The sequence below is a fragment of the Amblyomma americanum genome, chromosome 9 (genome assembly GCF_052857255.1).
Source record: "Amblyomma americanum isolate KBUSLIRL-KWMA chromosome 9, ASM5285725v1, whole genome shotgun sequence".
Classification (NCBI taxonomy): domain Eukaryota; kingdom Metazoa; phylum Arthropoda; class Arachnida; order Ixodida; family Ixodidae; genus Amblyomma; species Amblyomma americanum.
Window position 1 is genome coordinate 137,738,598 of NC_135505.1, and position 11,791 is coordinate 137,750,388.

An 11,791-nucleotide genomic window follows, 5' to 3' on the forward strand; every position below is an offset into this window, starting at 1 on the left:
GTCCACAGATTTGGTAAGAAAGACGGTGCTATCCAATGGGTAAGATTAAAAAGCCTGCATAAAGTAACACCTGGAGGTTTTTGTGCGCATTCTGTGAAGCATGGGTATAAAAAAAAAACTGACACCTTTTGCGGCTTTCTTGTATCTCGAGCCTTTATATTGCGGAACATAGAACATCCGAGAGAAACACACGGAGCTCATTCAAATTCTGGCGCCCGTCGGAAAGCTAAGAAACACGCATAAATATCAACTCTAGGTTCGTAAGAACGCAAGGCTAGAGGCATTAGTGCAGACTCAATCAGAAATCCTGCATGATTTCAAGTCTGAAAACGGCACCCGAGATCCTGTCGTATAATGCTAACATGTAGAAGAGATAAATTATTCCTTCAGTTAAAATCCCGTTTAGGCTATTTAATTACTAACGGAACTAATACGATGAAGTAACATGGACCCGAGCAGGTTACCACGGAAGGATTTAACGGCAGATCAACGCCGTTATACTGCAGTTGCGATGCAGGTCAGAGCACTACCAATTGTAGAAGCTTCATTAGAGCCTACCATACTGGAATAACAGCTTTGGCGCCAAGCGAGAGGTTGGTATCTTTCATAATTAAGTCTGTAACGAATTAGTAGCCAGTCAGTATATGAAGCACAAGTGGTCTCAATCAGCACCGCGGCGCCGCTGTCTGAATACTACCACGTGTAAGATGACTACCGCTGGATCCGTAGTAAAGATTGCTCATCAGCAAGTACCACTTGTAGCGGTTGCCGTAGCACATGTCACCGAAGTTGTCATAGTCGTGATCCACCACCAGGACGCAGACTTGCCTAGGCCGTCCGGTCGACTGCCGTCCGAACATTCGGTAGTAGTTGAGGCGGAGGTGGAGCGTGCTAGCGCTGTTAACCATGTTGAGCCACGAATAGTTGCCGGACGCGTTCCGAGCAGCCGGAACACGGTGCAAGATACAGCTGGAGGTTTGAACCGTGTCCCGGCAGAAGCTGGTGTCGTTGCAGCGCTCGTATATGGGCATCCAGTCGAGCGACGCGCCGGGAACGAATCCGTACTCATCCGTGTTGGGGTCCTGCAAGCCGAGCGCCTCCATAGGTGCCAGGCTCTCCGTGATGCATACCTTCTGCGGCGGCACGCGGCCCCCAGCGGCGAAGGTGTTGGCAGCTGAGTGGACCGCTGCGGTTATTCCCTCACAGAAGTTCTCGACACTGGTCGTAGGCCTAGGTATAACACGGTGCGTCTCGAGAAAGAAATAGTCCACGAAGCCGGCAACGTTTGCGGCGAGAGCGACGTTCTCCGGCCGCACGTCGAGCATGACCGACAATGTGGCCGCCGTGCGGGCCCTGTTAAAGACCTCTCTCAAGCCTCGTAGAAGTATGCCCATGACTGCGTTGTCGTTCGGACCACGGCACCGGGCATCGGGCGTAACCCAGTGCACCATGACCCCGTTGAGGTCGTGCAAGAGCAGAGCGACTTCGACGCTCGACAGAAGACGCTGCAAGGTCGTGTAGTCCGAGCGGAGCCTGGTGAAGTGGGGAGAGTCCTCGGCGTAGCCGCCCAGAGCCAAGATGATTTGGATGTCTGGCCAGCCCCGCCGAGAAGCTACGTGGCGAATCCTCTCCAGACCATGGTCGTGGTCAAAGTTGGGAACACGACTCTGCAAGCTGCCGTTCTCAATGCCCACCGACCAGTAGACTATGCTCGAGCAGAACTGCATGGGCATTGTCTCGATTCCGTACAACAAGGAGCGCGCCGGGTCGTAAAAGCGCGAGTTATTAAAGAGGCAGAAGAAAGGCTTCGCAGGCAGACTTCTCGGTTGGGAAGCAGCGGCTGACGGCGATGAGACGTTAGTGGGACCGTAAGTGTCGCCAAGGGACACAGGGACGCGGCAGTCAGCCGGAATACCTTGCCATATGTCGACAGTCGTGGTGGGCACAGCAGTAGTAGGAAGAGGCGGAGTTCGCAGCGTGGAGGTCACAGTGGGGGACGCGAAAGTCGGCAGGACGGTAAGCGAACTTCTGTTGGACCGCACTAAGAAGGGAAGGACGAGGAGCCATGCCGAGAGGAAGTAAGGAGCAGTCAAGGCGAATATCATGGCCCAAGACTGGACGCACACGCGATCTTCCTCCGGAGTCTGGCCTTGTGGTTGAACCATGTTGAGTTCGGGTGACGTCGCCTCGGAGGCGGGTCCGGCATTGGTGCCCAGAGGGGTGCGCCTCGGCGAGAAGACAATGACGTTCGGCGCAACCTGGATCGCATCGATCCCTGCGAAACCAGCGTCCCTTGGGGCTTTTCGGGGTGATGTCCTGCCAACGCCGACAACTCCAGGTGGTTGGACAACAGTGGCTGTGGGTGCTTGGTGGATCGGTTCGCCCTGCTTTACTACCGCAGCCCGTTGCTTATGAGCCAACGTCTTGATAGCAGCGGATGCTCCGCCAGGCGCAGACTCCCGTGTCGGCACTGCGACGTCGTCGCCGTGCTCCGCAAGGCCTTTTGTGGACTGAGGGTTGGACATGCGGTCGTACGTTGAAGAGCACTTCTTCTGCGGTCCGGGGGCGGCGATATTGTCGCTTGTTTGGACAGGTTTGAAGTCGCTGGCCGGGATCGCGTTGCGAGCGCTGCACCCATCGACTTCTTCTTTCTCTTCCTGTATTTCTCGAAAAAGGTCGTGTGATATTGACGCCACTTATTAACAGGAAAACGTGTGTTAAGCGTTAGGGAATACCTTCTCGTAATGTCGAGTCGGGAGGCCGCGCGAAGTGACGAGGCCGTTGACTCTACGGCGACTAGCTCCGAAGAGCATTTATTTTCGTGACAATTACCAGCCAATTAACAGCTACTTATGTACACAGACAAGGACACAGCCAATCCAACGAAACAGAAACCAAAACCAAAACTCACGGCTCAACACGTCTAAGCTATAGTGTTTTTTGATTCCTAGTAGAAGAAGACTGACAAAATCGTGTGTTACGCTAGCTGCTAAGCAACGTTTCAGGGAACGGATTGATTATGTCGTTTTATCTATTGAGCATAAAAATATACCACCACAAAAGGAGCCCCACCATGAATAAACTACGCATGACAGAGTAACGTCGAGAGCATGCCGGTATATATACATACCCCTTTTTTCAGCAGAAATGAATGTCGTGACGCAGTTATCGCATTAATCAGTTATTTAACGCATGGCTTGAGACAAGTCTTTCATTTGTCTCGTTCAGGCCATTAGTTTTCTGAGCTTAGCTATCGTTTTAGCCGCAGTTTAAAAAAGGAACTAAAAAATGTTGCCAGCGGCGATGTTTGTTACGTAATATCTTAAGGGCAACTTCGGCGGTTTTTTTTTTGCCACTTACAAATCTACTGAAACTTTCACAGTGCGCTCTCCTCCTGTTTCTACTGTGCCAAGTGTCGCGGCGGGGCGGTGTTTTGTTCCAGCGCAGGTTAGGTGAGGTTAGGCGCACATTAGGTGAGGATCAGCTGCCGACCGACGACGTATCAGTAAGTCTATTTTCACAACCCATCGGGGGTTATCACTGATATAAATTCGATGACGAGGTTTTTGGGTCGTGCGTGGCCATGCGCGCTGTGAAATAGAAGTTGAAGAAGAAAGCGAAGTCTTGGTGCGGGCATGTCGCGTATTGAAGAGGTTGACGGCGAAAACCCACAAGCCGCAGCTGAAGAAGTGTTCCCGAGCGTCGAGATGAAAACCCGTCGCCATAGCAGCAGGAGCACCGTTAGGAAATCAGCAAAAAGGCGCAAGCATTCTCACAAGGCATCAAGAAAACGTCGACGCCGTAGGGCTCATGTAACGGGACATAGCGAAGCGGACGTACTTGAGCCCGAAGGCAGAACGCTTCAGACGCCCAACGGAAGTGTCTGTCTGTCGACAGTCGTAAAAGTTCCCACCCCTGAGAACAACTCACCACCTCAAGAACGACATTCAAGCAACCCGCCCAAGGATGCTCCAGGAAAGTCCAGTCTGGGACACAAAGCAGAAAGAACTCAAGGTAAAGAACAGTCAGCTCTTGTAATTAACGGCGAGAAGAAAAAAAATGGACGTGAGGAGGAGTCAGTTCTCGTAATTAACGGCGAGAAGAAAGACAGCGTGGCCTCAACGACGGGGTTCGCCCAGAGCCGACACGTCCCCGCTCCCAAGTGCCCCCCCACGGGCAGTCCTCGCCGTGACTTCAAGGCTGAACCAGGCCGTGTGGCATCGGGGCTTGTTCCAGAGCAAACCAACGCTAAAGTGATGCAGAGAGATGGGCAGTTGGCAGAGGTGACCAGTCCTTCCAGCACCACGGCTCCGCCGTCACCCGAACAAGTCGCTGCGCCAGGGAAGAATGTCTTAATGGACATCGGAAGTCCGGACGAAACGCTTCTTTCGAGAACCAGGTCCTTCTTGGCGTTTTGGAGGCTGGGAGTGTCGGAGTCTTGCAACCAAATATCCCCATGTAAGTCGGCACCTTGAAAAATATTTCAGCAATGCAACACAAAAAAAGGCGCTGCCACTCTATGAGGGAAGGAAGTTCGTATATTTTACCAGAAATTAAACGCCTTGAATGGTGAAGTAGAAAGCCGGGTGGATCAAGGAGTCGGTCTTCCCGGCGATCCAACCCAAACCATGCGCTCCATCTGAATGATTGTAGATGATAGCAGTTCGAAGAGCACCCGCGGCACTGAAAGGGACAGCGCTCCTGGTACGAATACAGAGACGAATATTATCGGGAAGAGGCATATCATCAGCCGAACAAGACCAGCAGAGGTTCTTAGGCTGCAGGTTTGCATGTTGTGCAGCATGTGAACCTTCAACGCTTTGAAGGCCGTGGGACGTAGGGATGATCACCAGAAGTCCTGTCTAGAGCCGTGATTCTGTGCCCTGATGCCTCGCCTATAAGGTAAAGCATGCTATGAGGAGGAAGAGTTTGGCCAGGATACCACTTTGTAGGTCTCAATAACACGGTGACGGCATGTTTTTCCCTTAAAGCGCATGGCCCATACCTTTACCGTTTACCGTTGCAGTAATTCAAAGTGGGGTAAACATTTTTTTTACGCATCGAACTTGAAATGTATCAAATGAATTATGCCTAAGTACTCAAAAAGGAGAAACCCATACCTTGCACTCTTACTTGAACAGTAATAATATAATACATGCTACTATTGTAATCTATCACCGATTGCTTTAGATTGTGACGACCTTGCTCAAGTGCCATTTCATAATTATAGTGAGCAAGCCTGCCAGTGACGGTGCTTTAATTCTTTCCTGTACAGTGTGTAATTCTTAGTACCGGGTAAAAAGTTCTAGAGCATGCGAAGATCAATCTAAACTCGTATGGGCCACCTCCGCGAAAAATTTTAATCATTATGACCTTTGAGTCCAACTTTCACCGCTTCGAATGTGGCTGTTAGCCACCGCATAATGACCGAGATATCGGCTCTGTGGTTGCTTCTCCCGAGTCCCGGGAAGGGTCCCCTATACTATAATCGGATTACGGAAGGCGAAATTTTTGAGGCCTGTGTACTATGTTATTTCAGTACATGTTAAGGAACCCCGGGTGGTCGAAATTTCCGGAGACCTTCACAACGCCGTCCCTCATAGCCTTAGTCGTTTTGGGACGTTAAAACCCCAAAAAACATAAAACATAACCATATACGGTTTCGCCTCTTTTTTAGTCTACCTAGGCCTGCTGCCATCGAAACTCTAATTACACTTCCGCAGAGCTAGTAAAGGGTCTACTCAATTAAAAAAAATGTTAAAAAATTCTTCAGACAGCCTATAGACTGTCCATAGATTTGTGTCTGCAAAGTGTTTAGGCTATAAACAAATCCTAGACAAAAGTCTATATGCAATAATATCCTGCGGATAGTCTACAGACAATCTATCGATTTGTGGCCATAGACATTTAGTAGACTTCTGCATACGCGACCGCTCACGGTTTTTAAGCGACACTGACCTTCCCTCGCGTTTTTGAGGTTAGAAAGTGTGCCTTCTTTTTTATTTGTTATGTATTTTTAATCTGCCTCTTCCCATCATCATCATCCCGCATTGTGACCCTGTTTTTTCTCCATATCCCGTTCCCGAGTGAAGAGTTGCATGCCAGATTATTTTTCAGGCCAACCTCCCTGCCTTTCCGCCAATAAACCCTCTCTATCTATTGTACATACGCAGTCAGCAAACTGTTAATAGACGAAAGGAACTTTCTATATGAAGGCAATAAAGTGTACAAGAAGCGTTTACCATTACAAAAACCTGTTTACACAGTCTATAGACTGTCCATAGACTTTATAGGCAACGTAAATCTTATAAACAGTCAATAGACAATCAATAGATTTACGGCCATACACTTTTAGCAGATATTTCTCTATGGAAAGTCTATAGACTATCAGTAGGCAAAAAATAAACATCTATAGCAAGGTAATAGTCTATAAAAAGTGTATAGACTGCCTATAGACCATTTTCATAAGGGTAGACTGTATATGGTACACTATTATAAGGGTTATGCGTAATCTTATTTCTATCGCAGGTTCCGAGAGTTCTCCCAGGTACCGGTTTTCCAGATCGCTCCCCAACGCATGCACCTCCGACAGCCACTTGTCCAAGGCCAGCCGTACAACGCTCTTTGTCGCGCTCCTGGTGCCGTGGGCGTGTGTGGTGCTGGTCGCTTTGCTGCTGGTTCGGCCTCACCCCAGGACGCCCCAGCTGCGTACCACGCCGTGGGTAGAACAAATGGGCAACGCCTGTGTCACCGATGGCTGTCTGAACGCCGTATGGGAACTCACGTCTTCCATCGACCTGACCGTGGAGCCGTGTAAGAATTTCTACGGTTTCGCTTGCGGTCTCTGGGGCAACGAGTCGTCGTCCCCGATTGCACACCACGGCAAGCGGCACGACAGTTACATGTCAATCCAGCGCGGCGCCTACGTAACCGCTGTGAACCTCAGCCTCCTACAGCCGCCGCGTAGTCCCTCGGTGGCGTGGATTACCACAGCGAGCAACATGTCGGTGGTCTACAGGTTAGTATCAGGCCGCGTTCAAACGTTGTGATACTTTCTCATGATTCACCCCTCACAAAAATTGTATATATACAGTTTATAGACTTCTTATAGACCCTATTTCCTTCCTGTAGATATTTCTTTTTGTCTATTCACCGTCTATAGGCACAGTCTATAGACTGTCTATTGACAGAAGCCTCCTAAAACCGTATGGCCATAAATCTATACATTGTCTATAGACTATTTTTAGGATTTGTATCACCTATAGACTGTTCTTCAGGGCTTGCCTATAGACCGTCCATAGACTGTATAGACAGGAGGCTATGGACAGTCTAAGTAAATTTTTTGTGAGAGAACTCTCCTGACATCAGCAGCATATGGACTTCAACGGTGTTGTGCATTCGAATACTTGGGCAGAACGCGACTACTAAATTTCAGGACGTTTCTATTTGTAGACGCTAACCTCTCAATTTTCTCTTGCTCTTAACTCCGCTCCAACACAGAGCTCGGCAGGTATTGTCTAGGGCTGGCACTGTTTAGGCCTTGGTGTAAAATAATTTGAAAAGCAGTGTCCTGCGTTCACAGGGTCTGGAGCTGGCATTAGACATTTTTAGCATACCGGATACGTACTAGAGGAGACGTATAAAGGTTCACCAGACCCCTAGCTCTATCGCATGGGCAGTGGCACTGGTGATGTCAGGGGGAGCCGAAAAACGTCTATTACGAAGTGCCTTATTTGACATGGAAAAAGAAATTTGGGGCTAGATGTGACTTAGCGACGCCGCGGTGGCTGAGCTGGCGTGAGGTGCTGCTCTGAAGGACGCGGTATCAAACCCCGCAGCAGCGAATGCTTTGAATGGGGGCTGAACGCAAAGCTTCTTGTGTGCGGTACGGTGTCAGTACATGTTGAAAATAACCCCGGGTGTTCGAAATGAATTGGAATCGTCCCTCCAAGCTCTAGTGTACAGTCCGCGTCACACATGTGTAAAACGTTCGAGCGGTGCATACCTGGTAACAAAAAAATGAAATTACACAGCAGCGCCTGATTTCTGGGAAACGTGCTCGTGTCTACTTTGTTCGCGTGTCTATCTCGCAATACTTTCGCTCAAGTGTCGCCCTTGGAACCTAGCAGCTGCGACAAGATCTGGATTTATTTGCGGGTTAGTAAACCACCCGTGCGCTCACCACAATGATGACGCGGACTGTACATTTTGGGGTTAAACCCTGCACGTCATATGCCGCTTAAGCGGTTACCTGTGAGTGTGGCTGGTGCGGACTAGAAAAAAAAAGGAAATATCAACTAGCAACTTATTTTGCTGGAAATTGCTAAATAGTGGCTGCTGTTCGTGCTACAGCTTTAAAGCTTCCTATAGCAAAGACAGAAATAAGGTTTTACTTCCTGGATTTACGTGTTCCCGTCCTAGTTAATTATTTCTAATGCTAACGATCTATTTTTATAGCTCTAGTCTCTATTTGACCAAAGAGCGCAACGTACTTTCGTATACACAGCATGGGGTCAAAGGGCCATTTCCCGAGCAATTCATCCCTTATAAACTCTGCACGAAGCAAAGGGAAAAGGCGTACGTTTGTATCACATGTGGTCGAACTCCCCACCTCCCGCATGCTCGGCAAAAGCTCAAACCACTAGGCCACCGCTATGACATGTTGCTTATTTCTTTCACCAAGAGATGCCTGACGTTGCACAAATGAGAGCAAATGGCATGATGACGAATGCAGCACGAGTAGACGCCATAAAGAGCTTAACAGGAAGGAAATAAAAACCACGCACTTATAAAAGAAATGAGCAACAGGTTGCTTATGTATGCACTCCGGTAACCTTGCCTGAACCAAAAGGAAGTTATTCATTGAAACAGAAAAGTGAATAGCTTCTAAATGAAGTTAAATAAAGTTGAAGATAAGGACAGCGCAGCCTGCTATGGAAAGAAAAATGATAGGTGCAACGTCAATAGACCGGAAGCGGGCTGAGTGGGTCGAGGATCAAACACGAGTTAATGACATCGTAGTCGAAATCAAGAGGAAGAAATGGGCTTGGGGGTGGGGGTGGGGGGCATCTAATGCGAAGGCAACACAACCGCTGGTCTTTAAGGGTAGCGGAGTGGATTCCAAGAGAAGGCAAGCGTAGCAGGGGGCGGCAGAAGGTTAGGTGGGCGGATGAGACTAAGAAGCTTTCGGGGATGCGGGGCCAACAGCTGGAAAATGACAGGGTTAATTGGAGAGACTTGGAAGAGGCCTTTGCCCTGCAGTGGGTGTAGTCTGGCTGATGATGATCCTTCGGAGATATTGAACTTTTAATTTAAAATTTGCCGCAGGTCATGCCTTAGATTCTTCGGCGAAGAACCGGTGGATTTCTACGAGACTATGCGGGCCTCGGGAATCGACTTCAACGCCTGGACAAGCGTGTCAACTTTCGACGATCTCTTCGCTCTCGCCATCGGGCACGCACTTCAGTACAACATGACGTCCGTCCTCGGCGTGCGTTGGCGAGACGACCGGGGCGGGTCTGAATTCCTAGACATCTTCACAGGAATGAGCATCGTGCAGCGCATGGGCAGTTCTTCACGGCGGCGCTTCGTCATCCGCGGACTCATGCTCATCGGCCAATACAACACGCTCGGCCAGATCGCTGCTGTGGAAAACCTCGACAACGCCATAACGGAAAAGGTGACGACGCCGTGTTCCTCCAGTACGCCGAAGACTGAGATAAGCCTAACTGAAATGGACACGCCACGGACAAACTGGTCCCGAGCGGTTGCCGAATACGCGGAGCTGGTCGGAAGACAGCCGCCTTCAGAGGCGCTGGTCGAGAATATTTCCGGCGTTCGAGCAGTCCTCGAGCAGCTCGCCAAGGCTGAGAAGCTGTCTGTCGCGGTATATTTAATGCTCTCTTCACTGGCGGAGTTCTTCCTCATTGAGGATGAAGTCCAGCGCCAAGAGCCCGTAAGCATTGACGGCGGGGAGAGACCGGCTATGTACGAGGCGTGCGTCCGGACCCTGGAGTTACTCTTCGGGGAACATTACAGGCGATGGGTGTCAATGCATATCCACAAGCAAGGCATTACCAGTGATGTGAGGCGAATCTGGAAGGTAGTGTTGGCTGCGCTTGAAAGATTCGCCCTAGACCGCCCGAGCACCCCTCTGGACTGGGAGACCGTGTATGCGGTGTCCGAGTTAGAGACGGGTGAGTTTACCAGTTATGTTCATAGGCACTTATACACATATACGATCGTCATGAGGCTCAACATTTGAAGTAGTTCCGTGGTTACAGTATTGTGAAGCTTGATTTCCTCTCCTTAAATGCTTGGGATGTTAAAAGGATCGCTCTTGAATATAACAGGCGAATCATTAAAACCACTGATGCGCCTAAGAGTCTTCTTGACAGACGTGAAGAACTTCCTAATCTTGTGTGCATACAACTCTTAAGAGGTAAAAGCCTATACGCGCGGCATCGACATTATAGACGTTGCATTATTTCAGTACACCACGCAAAGGGATAATAAAGTAGTAGGATTAACCGACGGGCTTCATACGAAACACGTTCTTGAACACTTTGTTCACTTTGTGCTGTCAAGAAACCCATTTACTCCCCCCCCCCCCCCCCCCTCCATGTACTTCGCCATGAGAAATTCCCTTCCAACGCTGAGTTGCCCGTTGGGAGCCGTTGAGTGCACTTAACATTTCATTCAATCCGCAGCTCTTCCAGACACCGAAAGACGCACGCCGCATGATCGGATCGAGGGCACGGCCTTGCCTTCTGAATACAGCCGAGACTTCATCTCGAATATAATCCGCTTCTCGCAAAAAACTGGTGCAAAGAGAAGATGTGAGCCGTTCCTCACCCTGTACTCAATTGGCATGAGATGGAGTGACCGAGAGACACTCCTGCGACTGGCCGTGCCCGACTTTTACCATCCTGAGGTGACTGAGCACGTCATCAACTACGCCACCCTTGGCTATTTCCTCGCTGAACTGGCCATCAGATCGGCACTGCCGAAGAACTGGAGCTCTAAGGGCTACTTCCTCTGCATGGAGAATTACGCGCGCTTTCATTTAGGCCTAGTGTCATCCAAGTGGCACTGGCGCCAACTGAGGGAACGAATATGGGCAGCCCAGGTGGCGCTGCGGGCGGCAGTGATGGAGAGCGCCGACCTGTCGACGCGCGACGATCTGTTGAGACTTTTCTTTCTGCGCCTCGCGCGCACGTCCTGCTCTCTAGCGGCTCGACGCCGCGATGATGCCGGCCACATTAGTGAAGTGGCGACTTCGTGCAATATGATAGCAATGACAGCGCCAAACTTTTCCCGTGCCTTTGGTTGTCCGAACTTACCCGATGTGGACTGCTGAAGCTACTCTCTTATTGCCTCTACTACGTATTGGTGTATGTTTGCAGCTATTTTGTTAGCGCCAATTGCCCAACTTTTCTCATTATTCTCGCAAAGATTTTGCTTAAATATCTGGCAACTGGTGAGTTAACCAAGAGGTGGTCACAGGTTGGAACACACATGTTTAATTTACGTCAATTTGATATCGCACCATGAATACGCTGTTGGCGGCTTTATCACCGCCTGTAATCAAGCCCTAATTTTTGACATTGAGCGATAACGGATCAACTAATGTATGCTATAACTTTCCCAAGCCCTGAAATTTTCGTCTCACAGTACGACAAGAATTGATTGCTTCGCTCTTTGCTTTCTTTTCTTACACAAGAGATTCTGAAGCTGGGCTATGTTGCTATTCAAAAAATTTGCTGTGCAATGTGGCTTTGAGCAGTAAAGG